Source organism: Impatiens glandulifera, chromosome 2, assembly GCF_907164915.1.
Source record: "Impatiens glandulifera chromosome 2, dImpGla2.1, whole genome shotgun sequence".
Classification (NCBI taxonomy): domain Eukaryota; kingdom Viridiplantae; phylum Streptophyta; class Magnoliopsida; order Ericales; family Balsaminaceae; genus Impatiens; species Impatiens glandulifera.
The window spans coordinates 20353052-20363380 of NC_061863.1; the positions used below are offsets into that span (position 1 = coordinate 20353052).

Genomic DNA, 10329 nt, shown 5'->3' on the forward strand with positions numbered 1-10329 from the left:
TCGGGTCGAAGTTCGTCATCTTCGTCACCACTTTGTGTCTCATTAGTAGAGAAGTACCCAAGTCAAGATAGTACACTACCAATCATTACTCAAAAAACTATACCCGGCGTTGTTTCTCGAGTTGTTTCTCAACAGATTTTATTTGAAAGTGAAAATGAAGGAGGAGGAAAAGAAGATGAATGTGCTCATCATGAACTGATTAATCATGAACGAGTTATTGACTTTAATTATGAACGGGTAAGTGACTTCCAAGCTACTACTAGTCCTGCATCAGCAATTGCACGCACGCCGCACCGGTCAATACCTACACCAATGGGTACACCATCTAGTGCAAGAGCGTCAATGGGTACACCATCTAGTGCAAGAGCGTCAATGGGTACACAATCTAGTGCAAGAGCGTCAATGGGTACACCATCTAGTGCAAGACCATCAATGGGTACACCATCGACAGACCCGACAGACGTATCACCGACATACCCTTCATTTGCATTGGCGTTAACTAGTGAAACCGTATTGGAAGTCGGTACGTTATTTGATACTAAAAAAGAACTTCAACTGACGCTATATAAATATGCGATGGCTTATCATTTTGAATTCAAAGTGAAAAAGTCTCGAAAACATGAGCCCTCATCATCTCAGCAGCATGTGCCCTCATCATCTCAGCAGCATGTGCCCTCATCATCTCAGCAGCATGTGCCCTCATCATCTCAGCAGAATGAGCCATCATCATCTCAACTGTACGAGCCCTCATCATCATCTCAGCTCTACGAGCCATCATCTCAACTGTACGAGCCATCATCTCAATCTTACGAGCCATTAGCTTAGAATGAACTTGTTAGTGTTGTGTTGTGGTGTTAATGTTGTTTTTGTAGACTTATTACCAAGTCAAGTCTTGTGTTGAGGTGTTAATGTTGTTTTTTGTAGACTTATTACCAAGTAAAGTGTATTGTATCAAGGATTCAGTCAATGTTGTCTTTGCATTCAGTGAATGTTGTTTTTGGTATTTTTGTACACTCATTTTCTGGTGTTAGCTGGATGATGTAATATAGGGACAGGGTGCATTCAGATAACTGCTAAAGGTTTTCACTGCGTCACGCAACTGCATGACGCAGCTACGTGACGAAACTGTGTAACTTAAGGCATTAAAATAATTGTGTAACATGGTTTACATTAGTGCAGAACCTATTACATTAGACATGATTTGTATAACTGTGTACTTAAGGCATTAAAATAATTGGTGCACAACCTATTACAATAACATATATAACATCAACCATATCATTAAATCAACCATATTATAAAGGTTTGGGATTAACATTACAAAAATTTGATATCAGTACAAAAGTTTCATAAATAACCTATGGATCTACAAGTCCATGAAATAACCTCACTGCCCACTTTTCTCTCCAAGCTTTCATCTCATTTGAGGTCACTTCTGCTAGATTCAGGTTTGCAGTCAAGTACTCAATATACATTAGTACAAAGACACCACAATCTCCACTCTTAGTTGCTTTGGGGACTTCTGACTCTGGAAGTCTTGTGTATGGCAAAACGGAATCAGGGTTAAGCAAAGGAAATTTTTGTTTATCTTCAAGAGGCATTGCCTTGTCAAATATAACCGGAATCATTTCGCACATCGGTAGCACAAATTCATCAAGATTAGCATAACATCCAGGATCACAGTCATATACGTCTACGCGCCATTGCTGTAGACGGACAACACAAAGTATCTAGTGGACGTCTTTGATGTTCAAAGGAATATATATATGATCGCATACTTTCCAACTATTCATAAAGTTGTTTTCATTGCCCAAGAAGTATTCGAAAAAGTTTTCAATGTCATACTCAATACGACTTTTCTTAAATTCAGGGTAACTAGTAGTGAACCTGGTGTGGAGCCAACAATCTCCAATAAAGAAGTTCTTCTTATATGTCTTTGGATATAGCCAAGATCTTCTTCTCAGAATGAAGCAGCCTGCATCGATTTCCTACACGAGAGAAAAACATTTAAAATACAATCTGCAAATGTGAAATTATTCTAACATGAATATTACTTACATCATCTTGTAGCCAGGTGAACCTTTTTAGCAATCGGCGAAATAATGCCTTATCACCTAACGTAGTTTGGAGCTCAATTTTTGTGTCGTCAGTTTTTGGATCTTTAAGCCATGTTTGCAATTGATGAAGAAGTTGATCGTCATATTTTAGAAGTGGATTGATGGTGATAGGATCTTTTAACTTGGGCTGTTTCAGATTAGGGTCGGTGAAATCTGGATCATGCTTCGGCCTCCTATTCCTTCTCGTGACCAATATGACTTTCTTAGGAAGAGGAGGAGGAGTATTGCATATTTGAAGTTCATCTTCATCATTTTCCTCTTTCTTCTTCCCCACCTTCTTCCCCACCTTCTTCTGAAAAGTCTTTTGTATAGGCTTTCTCTTCACTGGCTTCTCCCATTCTTCTTTGTTCTCCACTTCTTCTTTCTTCTCCCCTTCTTCTTTGTTCTCCCCTTCAATAGGATCTTTAACAAGGTTGTCATTCGGATCCTCAACAACCTTCTCATTCTCAACAACTGCCTTTTGAAGAATGTTCTCTATCGGCGGATCCTCAACAACCTTCTCATTCTCGACAACTGCCTCATGAAGAATGTTCTCTATCGACGGATCATTCTCATTCTCAATCTTCTTCTGCTCCTATTCAAGACTGTCCTGCAAAATGGCTCCATTATTAACCTTCTCATTCTCCTTTTGCTCCTCTTCTTCATCGAGAATGTCATTCAGACCAATGGCATTCTCCTTTTCTTCCTCTTCTTCGTCACGAATGTCATTCAGACCGATGTCATTCTCCTTTTGCTCCTGCTACAAAATTGAAAAGAATTTATATTCAGGATGCGTCAAGCAGCTGCGTCACGCAAGATGTGTCAAGCAACAACCAAACAGAACCTCAGAACCAAACAATAACCAAGATGCGTCAGACATAAAGTAGTAAAAAACAGAAAGCTCAAACAGAATTACCTGGTTGGTGACATGGCTGGCAAACTAGTTGCTTAGACTGAGAATCATCTTTTCAAACCGAATAAAGTAGTTTTGTTGATTCAATTTGATGTCTCTTATGTCTCTCTTCATCTCTTCGACATCTTTCTTTATCTCTTCGACATCCTTCTTTATCACTTCGGCATCCTTTATCTGAACAGGAGATGCCGGTGCCGGTTTACGTGCAGGTGCCGGTGATGATGTAGGTGTTGAAGTTGCGGATGGGGGACTCATGTTACGCAGGCTACGACGCTTGGTGGCTGCTTTGCTGGGGGGGGGATATATCATCATATTCAACCTTCCTCTTCCTCTTGGAAGGTTGGACAGTAGCAGGTTCTTCATCAACATCTTGATCTTCATCTTCATTAGCCTTTCTCTTTTTTCCCCCATCAGTAACTCCCTCAAACAAATCATCGAATGAATTGTCAATTTGTTCAAAATCCTCCCCACTGTACAAACTCGTCTCCGTGGAGGACTCTTCCATCTTAGAAAACACAGCGCTATTAAAGGCAGATTGTACCTCTTTAAATGTATTTTTCCTTTTGGATTGATACAACAGTATCCTTGGGCGAAAAGGGCCATCAACATCTTTCCTTGTGGCGAATTTAGGGACAAAGTTTTGAATGATCTCATAGCTCCACACTTGTAGTGCTAGTACAAACCCATAAACGTTATAAGCAAAAGAATTAGTAACTCCACTCCCTTTCCTGGACATATATACGGACCTGTGGTGTTTCATGTCCTGGTCAAGACTCCTCATGGTGAATCTAAAGGACAACTTTCCCCATGGAAATCGGAGGAAATCTTCAACAACTTCAACCATATGGATGATTTTGAGATTTAAAATCCGTTTTGGGTCATATGAGAAGAGGTACTTGTTAATCAAGCAGATCAGCCCGATCTTCCATGCGTCTTCCTTATCGGTGCATTTCATAAAAATAGATTCCAACTCCAGCATTCGAATTGTCGTATTCCTTTTGAAATATTTTATCAGCAAGGGTGGACAACCTCGGCATTCATCTTTGTATATAGGCAATCTGTCGAAGTTGAGGCCTGTAATCAATGCGTACTCTTTCAGACCAAAAGTATATTCCTCCCCATTCAAGTTGAAAATCATCCTATTCAAATTGGCCTTAACCTTCCGAAGCAGCAACTGATGTAAAATTGTCCCTGAGAACAACAAGTCTGGGACTCCTTTCAATAAATACTGAAATTGGGAATTTAGAGCCCTCTCCATAAGACCCGACGCTTCAAACCTATCAGATACTTTTTTCAGGGCTAGGACAGATTTCAATGAAATACTACCAGGAAAATCATAAACCATGAAGTCTGCCATCTACAAAAGGGAAAACAAAAACAACAATGTTTGTGAAAACCTTTCACAACAAATATAAACAAACGAGAAGAAAAACAACCGTCAAAATAGCTAGAAACAACTGTCAACTGCGTAACGCAACTGCGTGACGCAGCTGCGTCACGCAGCTGCGTCACGAAACTGAGTGACGAAACTGAGTGACGCAGCCCAACCCATAAACCATGCATGAACCATTTGAAAGCAAGAAGCATCCTACCCTAAACCCTAACATAAAACATGCATGAACCATTTGAAAGCAGGAAGCAACCTACCCTAAAACCCTACCATAAAACATGCATGAACCATTTGAAAGCAAGAAGCAACCATAAAACCCTAACATAAAACATGTATGAACCATTTGCAAGCATGAAGCAACCTTAAACCCTAACATAAACCATGAATGAACCATTTGCAAACAAGAAGCAACCAACCCTAAAACCTAACATGAACATAAATCAATGAATGAACGAACCATAACATAAACCAACATAACTAAAACTAACCTGATGAAGTCAATGAATGAACGAGAAGACGAAGACGAAGACGAACAGGAAGAGACATCGAGGCAGGTGCGTCGTCGGGTGCGAGAGAGAGAGAGAGAGAGCATGAATAGTGGTCGAGGCTTATTTGGGTTTTTATATAAAATAAAAATAAATGTGACGCATCGTATCCTATTTGACGCATCCGAGTTGACGCATCCGAGTAGACGCATCCATCTTGACGCATCCGAGTTGACGCATCCGAGTTGACGCATCCTACCAAACAAACAACCTGCATTCAACGAATCAGCGAATCAATGAGGAACGTTCTGTAAAGGAAATCTACACGAACTGTATAGGAAATCGAAACAAACAATCACGAAATAAACACAAAATATAAACGAATATAGTGGAATGGTCGAATGAAATGTCAATTTGTTCAAAATCCTCCGCGCTGTGCAAACTCGTCTCCGTTGGAAGTTCTTCGCAGCTATAGGCCATTGAATATGGTGGAATGGTCGACGGTGCCTCTTCGATTGGTTCTTCGGCGATGAAAAAGAAGAGAAAGTCTTCTCCGCCACCATTAGGGTTCACGGCGGAGCGGACAAGACGGGGAAGAAAGGGGGTGGATGAGAGAAAATGAATCGAAAATGAAAAAAAAATTATGACTTTATAGGGTTTAGGGTGCGTCACGCATCTGGAGGGTGCGTGACGCAGGGGTATAATGGTCATTAAAAAGTTTGGGGTCACCAGCGCTATAAAAAACATGGGCCCGTACCAAACATAATTTGACCCCTCTTTAGGGTCATTTCCTCAAATTGCCCACTATTAGAGTATGACTATAACTTTAAATTATACAAATAAATACAAGAGTTTATTTTGATTTGTGTCGAAAATTGTTATTTAGGTCGGTTCTAGAACAGAACTTATATTATATTGGGATTAAGTACACAACAGCAAGATTTGGAACAGCCATGACAAATATTCTTCCAGCTCTCACATTTGTAATGGCTTGGTTACTCAGGTAAATTAGTTTTCCTTTTGTTAACTGAGAAATTTGTTTGTTTAGTAATTAATATTCATGACAGGCTTGAGAATGTCGAAGTCAAGAAAGTTGGAGTCAGGACAAGATTGTGGGAACCTTAGTGACAGTTGGAGGAGCTATGATTATGACATTAGTCAAAGGTCCAAACTTGGGCTTACCATGGACCCAACACCAAGAAACATATAATGTCTCTTCTTCTTCTGAGTCAAACCAAGACAACAACATCAAGGGCTCTCTTATGATCATAGTTGGTTGTTTCTGCTGGGCTAGTTTCTACATTTTACAAGTGATTATTCATCAATTACTCACACTCCATTCTCATAATTCAAAATTCTTGTAAAATGTCCTGATCATCATCTTGTTAAAATTTTATATAGGCAATCACCTTGAAATCTTATCCAGCTTCACTTTCTCTCACGCCACTGATCTGCCTAACAGGATCATTACAAGGGACTGTTCTTACACTCTTTACCCAGAGAGGAAATGCCCAGGTTTGGTCTTTGCACTTTGACTCCAAGCTTTTAGCTGCCCTTTATGGAGTACTACCAACGGCGGAACGACGTGGCCCAGGGTAGAATTTTAAAACAATATAATTATATATGTATATGAATAACAAATATGTTATATAGTCCAGTTGGCATTGGAGTGAAGAGTTCAAGTGATCAAACTAGGTCTCTCTCTATACATTTAAATGATCTATCATTTTTTTTCTTAGATGTCTATTCACTTAATAATATATTTTTATAATTTTATATATTCTAGTCTAATTAGACTCATTTATTATATTTTCATATTTTCTATATATTTAGTTTTTTTATTGAAAGTTTAAATAGTTTAACTTTTTACATTTTTAAATTTAATTATTCTTCAACTATATAGTTTTAAATTTATAAATTTCTTTATTTTTTAAATGGAATATTCTTATCTTTAATTAAATTTTATATATTTATTTTATTTTAATAAGATATTCATGGAACAATTTGATTAATGTTTTTATTTATTACCAGTATTAGTGTAACTAACATTTAGCCCGTGCATTTGCACGATTAATAATATAAAAAACTATGGAAAAAAATTACGGATAACATTTTTAATTTTATTTTTAACTGTTTTAAATTTATAGATGGGTCAATCCATAATCCGACCCAAGTATCCATTTACTCAGCATCATTATATTTTTATATATATATATATATATATATATATTAATTAGTTAAAAAGTTGAACTTATATTAATGTTAAAACGTCCCGCGTTCATCAAATTTGGTGTTGAATTTAAAATATAAAGTCTTAGTAGCCTAGTTGGTTAAAGGGTTGTACTTGTTTTATTAGGTTGCAAGTTTGAAACATACCTCTAACATTTTTAATTTTATTTTTAACCGTTTTAAGTTTATGGGCGGGTTAACCCACAATCCGACTCAAGTATCCAAATTAACCACAACTCTCGACCCGACAATCCGGACACTTTAAAAATTAAACATCATTAATTATATATATATATATATATATATATATATATATATATATATATATATATATATATATATATATATATATATAGATATATATATATAGATATATATATATAGATATATAGATATTAATAATATTTTTAGCCCAATAAAAAAAAATCCTGGATTCACCCACCCATGAGTACTACCATTTCTTCTTTTTCCATTTTTAGTGTCTTCATGTTAAGATATGGTTTATTGGGGGTTATTGCAGGGTTATCAGTTCAGGCATTAATTATTATATTTCATTACAAGTGGGAGGAGAAAGGACCTGTCTTTGTGACTTCATTTAACCCTTTCAGCATGGTCCTTGTTACCATAATGGGATCTTTTTTTCTTTCTGACAAATAAGTCTGGGTAGGAAAGTAATAATAGTCCTTTTTATGAAAAACAAACCAAAACATTGGAAGACTAGAGCAAATCTCATTATGCGTGCCATTTTTCACTTTAATCGCAGCAAGCCCTCCCTTTGCGTTGGCTCCCCATTTTGACCATTTTCTCAAAATGAGCAATTTTTTTTTTTTATATATAACTTTATATATTTATAATTAAAATTAAGCCTTAAACTTATTTTGTTTTTCTTTTTAAGATAAAAGTTATAATATTTGTAAATGTATAGTTAAATCATTAAATTATATTATATTTAAAATTTTATCTTATTTATTTATATTTTATAGTTACGAATAAACATATAAATTTATTATTTTAAATAATTTTTTTTAATATATTATGTTTGTTTATTTAAATATATTACTTAATTATTTTTTTTTTGTTAGGTATGAATTATTAATTTATAATTAACTTTATTAAATAAATAAGAAAAGATTGGAGTTAAATATTTGAAGTTGATAAATATATAGATAATATTAATAAGGTTAAAAAATTAGTATAAAAAAGAAATATTCTAAAAATATTAATATTCTAATAATATTATTTTTGATTTGCAAATGAGTTTTTAGGTTGGAATGGTCTTATATTATATTTGATCTTTTTCTCTGCAAGTTTGTAGATCAGTTGTAATAGTTGCTGTAATAGTTGTTGGATTATATTTGGTCATATGGGGAAAAAGTAAGAAAAAAGGAGCTTAAATAATAAGCAAGAGATCAATCATGTAGCTCCTGTTGACCTTCTGGACAATGATAAAAATGAAGAAGATGAGAAAAAAGAGAACTCAAAAACAGAGGTTAATAATAATTCTGTAAAAGTATTGTCTATTGATGAAGTAGTTTGAGTACAAAGTTTAACACAAGTCAATAAAAATAGTTGATATAAATTTGTCCAAGAAAAGAAAATAAAAGCAAAGCTAGTTTTCCATTGCTCCTTGTCTTTCTCTTATGTCAATTATCAGGAACTCCTCCCCGCCTCTGAATTGCAGCTTGATGTTTATCTGATGAAACAAATAGGAATAGTAAGCAAAACATGATGTCTAAATGTAATCTGTTAGAATATAAGGGACAAATAACTAACCTTTCCATAAACCAAAATTCGAAATGTTTATATTTGAGCCACACACAGTCTTCATTGCTCGATACAAGTCCTCCTGTGTAGTAGTATCCTGCAACTCATACACCAAGTCGGCGATTGTCTTCATACGATCGTTCGGATGCTTGGTCTGTCGGCATCCGGCATGGATTTCAAGCTCACGTGTGTTGACAACCTTAAAAAACAAAAACAAAATAGCTTTAACAATAGATATGACAGTAAACATTAAATTACCATAAGAAAAAGAGGGTTTTCTTTACTTACAATTTTAAAATTGCAATTAATACACCCGCATAAGTAACCAAATGACCTGATGACTGCTCTCAGATTATTCTGCACAAAAATGAAAAGAGTTAAACGGGGAATGTGAACATGAAGAAGTTAAGACTGGTTACCTGTGTTGATGAATAGATGACTGGTACTCCATCAAAGACCTTACTGAATTTAAGGTTTTTGGTGTTTGATGGGAACTTTCTTAGAGTATCCTTCTGGCGTGGAGTCATATAATTCTTTCTTTTTATTCTTCTTCCATTACCATTTTCAATGGCCAATGGAGTAGTTCCCCAAATCATCAAAAACAATTGTGCTGGGAGAAGAAAACTGGACAGGATGAATGTTGATTAAAAGGCTTAGGCCATGGGATTTATATAATATGTGTGAAGCATAGGCCACATTAATAAATAATGAGATTTATATAATCTGTGTTTTAAAAAGCATAGGCCACATTAATGAATAATGGGATTTATATAATCTGAATATTAAAAAGCATAGACCACATTAATATTTAGATATGTTTGGGTAAATAAAGTTATTTTGACTCCCAACAATATTAATGTTTGGAGACTATTTAATTTATTTTTATATTTTTAAATGTGAAAGTATTATAACTTTATTTTTTTAATTTATCACTTTTCATTAATAATAAATAAATTATTTAAAAAATAATATATTTATAAATTATTATTTTTTTAAAAATGGTTCTTGTATAACAAAATAAAAAAAAGTAAAATAAAGGTGGTGTAAACACAACCATAGAATCTGATATGTGAGAATTAAAATAAATATAAGTATAATTTATGATAAAAAAGATTAATTTATCGAACTTGATCCATTCAAAAATTGAATTTATTTTTATAAGCTAACTCTTAAATAAATTGAGTTTTTTTTAATTATTATTTATATCTCGGAATCACATATGAAATTATATTCCGTCAATATATACAATCATTTTTAAAATAATGTAAAATAAAATACCTATTATATATATAATCTAGACCCAATTCAAATAATATTTTTGTCACCCAACAAATTAAAAAAAAAATAATTCTAATTATAAAATTTAACAAAAATTAAATATATAATAATAATAATATATACAGTAAAAACTTTCATAATATATATATATAATTAAAAGATATATGCTAATTG

The 10329-nt window shown here is 34.3% G+C and overlaps 1 pseudogene; it reads left to right on the plus strand.

The window, feature by feature from the left end:
• The first annotated feature begins 5180 nt into the window (after positions 1 to 5180).
• On the plus strand, positions 5181 to 8650 carry LOC124924481 (annotated as a pseudogene).
• Positions 8651 to 10329: the final 1679 nt, after the last annotated feature.